At 32.5% G+C, this 6,963-nt stretch overlaps 1 pseudogene; it reads left to right on the forward strand.

Moving 5' to 3' along the window:
- Positions 1-1,644: 1,644 nt before the first annotated feature.
- LOC138388218 (small nucleolar RNA U3) lies at positions 1,645-1,732 on the forward strand (annotated as a pseudogene).
- Positions 1,733-6,963: the final 5,231 nt, after the last annotated feature.

Here is a 6,963-nt window from a genome sequence, read left to right on the forward strand (position 1 = left end):
TATTCTATAGTATTTTAAAAGCCATGTAGTTCTGTTGAAAAATAAGAAAAAGGGAAGAGAACATTTCAGTGGATATATAAGCAGGAGCATAACCTATGAAAACTAAATATAAACCAAGTTGAGGATATGCTAAACGTTAGTGGGGACAGATTGGAAAAATTGAAATTTTGCCAGAATTACACAAATCCAGAACAATAGATAGCTTCACACCAGTCAATAAGTGGGATCTAACAGTGGAAAGAATGAACATGAGAAAAGTATTGGAAAATAGCAACCATGAAGAAAGAAATGGGGATTGCTTAATCTAGAGAAGAAATGGTTTGAGGGAAACAATAGAAATTTCATCACATGAAGAGTTATTTTATAGATGATGGAGTCCAGATGTTTCCCTGTCCTCTTAGCTATGAAATTATGTGACAATAGAAATTTTAGGTTAATTATTATGACTATACAGACTGGGAAACCCTGAAATTGTTTATCAAGAGACGTGTATAGGAAGATTTATTCAACCATGCAAATTGACATAGGGCCAGATACCCACAGGGCCTTATTAAAATTAACCTTCAAAGAAGAAGCTGAGATTTTCATGGCCCCAAGAATTGGAGATATATGCATATGTAAAATACACAAATTTTATTAAAAGGAAGCAATGTGATATCTATCTATTAGAAATTATTTGTGATCATTACTTTATCTGTATCTGAGAATGGCAAATTTTCTCATGCATAATTTCTATGTTTTTCAGTGGTTTTGATTGAATGCCTCCATAAATCTAGATATCTAGGAATGAATTCTCATCAGGTATATCTAGATAAAGCCCATTTCTCAGTAAAAGTAAGAAACTAGGTCACATTTAGAGTAATAACACTTCTCACAAATGCAATATCACTGAAATGTACAAGATAGACTCATTGTTACTAACCTACAATGAAAGCTAGATATTTTGAGGGACTCATCACTTTCTTTTTTTGTGGAATGGCCCCTTTGATAGTGAAATAGAAAATTAAGATGAAACAAGATAGCCATCAGAAGCAGAAATTTTAATAGGACAAATTATTTGTGGTTGCTAATTTTTGCAGCAAATGAGATTGATGAATATGATTTTTTTTTCTGTAATGTTCACAATGAGATATAACTCCTAAAATCTCAAAATAACATATACAATTGGAAGCAAATGCTATATGCACTAGTTGTTTATATCGAAAGTGACATTGGAGAGTTCCATTTCTGATTTGGTGAAGTAAGTCCACTACAGCCCATCAATTAATTCCATTGATATTAACAGAAAGCTCTATACAAATTAGAAAACAATAACAACAAACACAACTGTCTTAGGATACCAGTCACTAACCCAAAATATGAGAATTTTGCATGGGAAATAAATTTCAAAGAAGCAATCCACATGGGGATGAGTTTTCCCCCATTTTCCTTTTCACTGACAACTAAAACTCCAAAGAAACAAATCTTCTTGGACAAAATAAGCAGGAAAGGGGAGCCAGTGAGCCTTAAGGAGTAGGTGAATCCCTGAGGCATGAAAAAAAAAGCTGAGGGTATGTTAATTATGGGTTTAAGCACACATAATTCTCAACTTGTGAGGTATGCATGTGTAGAACAGTAGTGAACCCATATCACAAAGGCTTTGAGATGACTATACTTTCAGGGATCATTTCTATAGTTTGTTACAAAGGCTTTGAGCACTGAACTGAGGTTTAAACCACTTATGCAAGTTGCACAATGCTCCTGAACTATGAATGCCTGCACAGATTTAAATCAGCATGTTAAAGAATTAAAGACTGAATTGAGGTTCAAACTGAGATATTTCAGAGAAGAAGGGACTAAATTTGCAATCAGAACATAACTAGGTTAATTGATAGCTAAAACAAAATTATCTACAATGTCTGGAGGATTATAACATGACTTAGAGTTTGCAGTATATAATATTTGTAATGTCTAGAATACAATCCAAAATTATGTGGCACACAAAGAACAAGTAAAATGTGTCCAAGTCGCAAGGAGGAAAAAATTCTAAAATGACCCACAAATCAGAATGATCATAGAAAGTCTTTAAAACAGCCAATATAAGTATACTTCATGAGATAAAGAGAAAACACTCTAAAAATGAATAAAAAGAAGGGCATATTTAGCACAAAGTTATTTCTACCACCACATCATATTCTGGCTAGGTATCCTGCCTTCAAAACCTCTGTGCTACAGAAGCCGTATCTGGGAAAGCTTTCTGGGAGAGATGACTTTACATATATATGTACATATGTGTGTGTGCTTGTGCACATGTAAGACAATAAGAATAGCATTATCAGGGAAGACAAAAGTTGTTCCACACATGTAAAAAACACTGAACAAAGCTTAAGGCAGGGGATACAAAAAATCATTTTGTTTAAATCAACAACTCAAAAATGGATCAGTTTACAATACTCAAGACAAACGAGACCTTCGGTAGATTGTCTAGTGTTAGAAGACATTGTTTCTGCATTAATTGTGTTTTAGTGCTCCTTCCTGATTGCTGTACATTTTTATTCAAACCAATATTTAAGGCATAGGCAAAGCTGATTATTAATATAGGTAAATTCATTCTCCATGATATCATCCGAAGAGTGACATAGATATTTATCTCTACACTCCTGTCACTATGCCTCTCCTCCTGTCATTAGTGTTTGTGCCTTGGATTCATATGTGTTTATTGATTTAAGTGCCAAACCTCCTTATTTAACATATTTTTCCAAATACCTCAGATACACCATATAAGAGAATATATATTCCTTCACTGTCAGGACTGTATGAGGAATTTGGAATAAAAGGAAGGAAGAGGTTCCATCAGAAAAAAAGAGGCATGTTTAAACACAGGGTAAGAACCACCTGGTGCGCTTCACCTCTCTTTCAATTTGGGTAACTTCACATTCAACTTCTTTTTTTTAGTGACCTTGATCTTTCCAATACTATGATAAGCAGTATAGATTGAAACGAAAAAAGCTGCATAATCAAATTCTTTATATTGAAATTTCTAAATATTTGTACATTTTCATGTATTTATTTAAAACTAAACCATTTTTGTTATTGCTGTGATTATTTCTGTTTCGAAAGGTTCACATCAGATGGGCAAAACCTTGAAATAACTACTTGACACATATCACATATACATTTTATATGTAGAGATAGATATAACCAAAACAAATGACTGAGGCAACAATTTCAATCAATTGAAGTTTATTAAGCCACTTTAGGGCACATCCAGGAAAAATGTGACCCATGAACCACAGATGCACCTGTGGCTGTTTTTCAGAAGAGGTTTTCAGGAAGTTTAGTATTTATACATTTCCTTAAAGTGGGGGAGAAGGTAGATAGGCAGGTAGGCAGATGGTTTTATTCTTAGGAGACTTCAGTTAGTGGCCAGGAAATCTACATTTTACATGAGATAAGGTCAATGTTTGAAGAGAAAAATGGAGTAAAAGAAGAATCAATTATGCAGATGTCTCTGGGTAGGTGGAGGAATGATTGATCTAGTCTTGTCTCTGTTCTGCACCTGGGAAGATAAGCTTGTAATCAACATTATCAGTGTGGAATCGAACAAAACAGAGTTTGGTTTTAGGAGCTAGACTTAGGCAGAAGACCTAAAGTTACAATTGGCATGTCCTTGTTTATGGAAAGTGAAAGAATTTGCTTTTGAACAATCTGTGGGGGCAGTCTTTCACAGGTGCCTGAGGCCTTTTATTTTTTTACAGGGATCTTGCGTAATGTTAGTAATAGCCATTCATTTAAAAAAGGGTATTGCATGAATCTGCCTCCAGCTTGACCTTCCCTTTTGCATAAGGAGTTTGGAGGTCCTGAGATTTTTAAATTTTCTTTACAGATAGATAGATAGATAATAGATAGATAGATAAATTAGAATGGTTCTTCCCCTGAAATTCATTGAGCACCTTATATGTACCAAGTATTTTAGTGGGTATTGCCTTAAGTATGATTTAAATTTTAATGAATAATGGCTGAGAGTTGGTTATTTGTCTAACAAACCAAATTGTCATTTTCTATAGCCTATATATAGGCATTTGGAGCATAATTATGAATTCATTCAATAATGATTTACACAAGATCTGTCACTTATTTTTGGTAAAAGTCCAGTATCCTTTCTATTTAGACATTCCCATTCACGTATTAATAGTAACCAAAGAAAATGAATGAAGGCATTCTATAAGATGGCTGTTAAAGTTCTTTCCATGTAAAGAATTGTGTGCTTCTAAAAACCAGTCTCTTTGCAATCCCTAGCGTATGATATTAATATTAATATATAACATATTAATAAATAACGTCTTATATGCTATAACATATACTATTATATTAATATAATATTTGGAGAGAAATTTTTAATATCAAATCTACAATTAAGAGATCCTGTCCACTGAAGCATAACAAATAAATCCAAACTATGTGTTATTGCTGTTTTTATTGATTCAATGTGGCATGCACCAGGACTATTTGATTCCTCCAGCACAGCCTATTCTACACACCATGTGGCTTGTATTGAGACACAATGACCATGTTGTCTTTCCAAAGCCATCAAAGAACAGTGACCCCTGTGATGAATACTTAAACAATGCAGTGCCTACAACCCCTGTGGCAATGGCAGATATAGAAAAGGAGTAAAGTCTCAGATGACATTAAGAGTTGACAATTGACATTTACAACAATATTCATGATTTACCGTTTTCAGATCTACACCATCATGAGAACCTCCAGTGAAGCTGTCACCTGCGTGATTCATATGCTGTCTCTACCAACACTGCATGGAAAAATGGAGCTTCATATTGCTAGAGAATTGGGAGCTATTTAACTCCGCCAATCTCTCATGACTGGCAAATTGTTGATAAGAAATGGGGTAGCAATAACTCATTTGCAAATTTTTCCACTTTGTATCTTTAATTAGAATGCAACGGGAAGCCCATTTTGTTTTGTGTTGTTTTAGAAAATAGAGTGCATAAAGTGGGAGAAATCAACAAGATCAAGTCTAAAAGGTCTGAAGTTTTAATAATACACTTGTAGAAACTATTGCTTAGTATTGACAAAATTTCTTGGGCTTTGCTTGACCCCCAATTCTTATTGACAGCCAAAAGCAACACTAGTTTATTTATCAGAACTTATTTTTGGCTTTGTCTCAGTTTTTTTTGAGAGCAGATTGTGGGGATCTCATCAGACCCTAGTTTAATAATCATATTAAAATTCTTAGATTTTGTGTATGGTGGTTTATTCCATTTATAAAATTAAGCTTCTTAAGTGATAATTCTACTAAATTTATTGATCCTATGCTTTATGTCTATTTCAGACTAACACGAATATTAAAGAATTAAAGGTAAAATCATTAGCAACATAAGCTTCACCATATTTCTATTATGCCAATAATATAAGCAAATATGCATTATTAATAATAAAAGTAATAATAGTTACCTTTCAAAGAATAACTATTATATGTTAGACACTTTGCATGTATTTTCTCTAATTCTTACTATGATCTTTCAAGATAGGTGGTATTATCCTTATTTTACAGATAAGGAAAATAATGCTCAGAACAGCTTAGTAAGCTTAAGTCCACATAGCTAGATGGTAGTGTAATAGGGATCCATGCCCAGTGTTATCTCATTCCAAATCCTCTGTGCATTATCTTAAATTCTGTGCTTCCCACTATAGCATATAGAGTGTGTAAAGTATAACATGAGTGCCATATTACATATATGTATATAAATATATGTGTATATATAGAGAGAAAAAAAACATGTGTTTTCACATGTAAATTATTTCCTATCCCAGCATTACAACAAGGATAGATTGCAAATTAAATGTAATAAGGGTGCATATTAAAATATAAATCAAAACATTGTCATTTATAGATATATAAGATGAGTAATCTTTACAAATCTATGACATAACATATGCTAGTTTTGAATAAAGATTAACTGCTAACTGCTATAACATATAGCTTATATGTTAACAAATAAGCTATATGTTATATATATGCTTTTATTAACTGCTTATGTGATATTTATGCCATTGAGACACTCAGAGGTCAAAGTTACTTATAATTTTATTTGGCTTACTTTTCTTTTACTATAAATAAGAACAATAGGGTTCATATAAAAGTTATATTTTATTGTAATAAAATATTTCAATATTTTATTAAACTGTTAAATATTCATTAAGATTATTCCATATATTTTACTTATTCTACTTTTTTGGTCAACTGAACAAATCTTTTATTATTTTAACATTTAAGTTCTTTACATGTTACACAACCAGGCCACATTTGTGCCTTGTGTGAAAATTGACTGAAAACTTGGAACTACTATAAGTAGCACTTGCATTATTTTGACACTCCACATGTTGTTCCTTTTTGGGTGAAGTAATGAGAAATATTTCTATTGCAATACATTCATTTTCCTTTCTGAGGAGAATGTTCATGGTATCAGGCTTACCAAGTTAAGTCGTTTCCCTTTTCTTACATTATTAATTGCTCAAAATCATACCATATGCCATATATTATTTTGTCTAATATTTGGTCTGTGATTTTGATTTTTTCCTACATAGATTTTTTTCCCCTAAAATTTCTATATTTTCTCCCATGGAGTGACAGTAAGAACTTTTATTTTAACTTTTGTCTTTAAGTTTTATCTTTGTGAAGTTACAGCTTTTCAGTTGTTCTATCTTTTGCATATTCTCTATTTATCTGAAACTTTTCCCGCTAAGTTTTTAGTCTACCTGCTTCAATCTGGACTATTTTTCCTCTAGGCCTGCTACACATTTGATATGCTGGAAATCTGTTTCCTGCATCACATATCTTCCTACCTCTTCATATACTCCCTTTTTAGTTTAATGTAGCTCAACAAACTTTTTAAATTAGTTGGAAGAAAAATATTCTGAGTCTTTACATGTCTAAAAATGTTCTGTCCTCTCACAAAAATC

This window comes from Eulemur rufifrons, chromosome 1 (genome assembly GCF_041146395.1).
Source record: "Eulemur rufifrons isolate Redbay chromosome 1, OSU_ERuf_1, whole genome shotgun sequence".
NCBI lineage: Eukaryota > Metazoa > Chordata > Mammalia > Primates > Lemuridae > Eulemur > Eulemur rufifrons.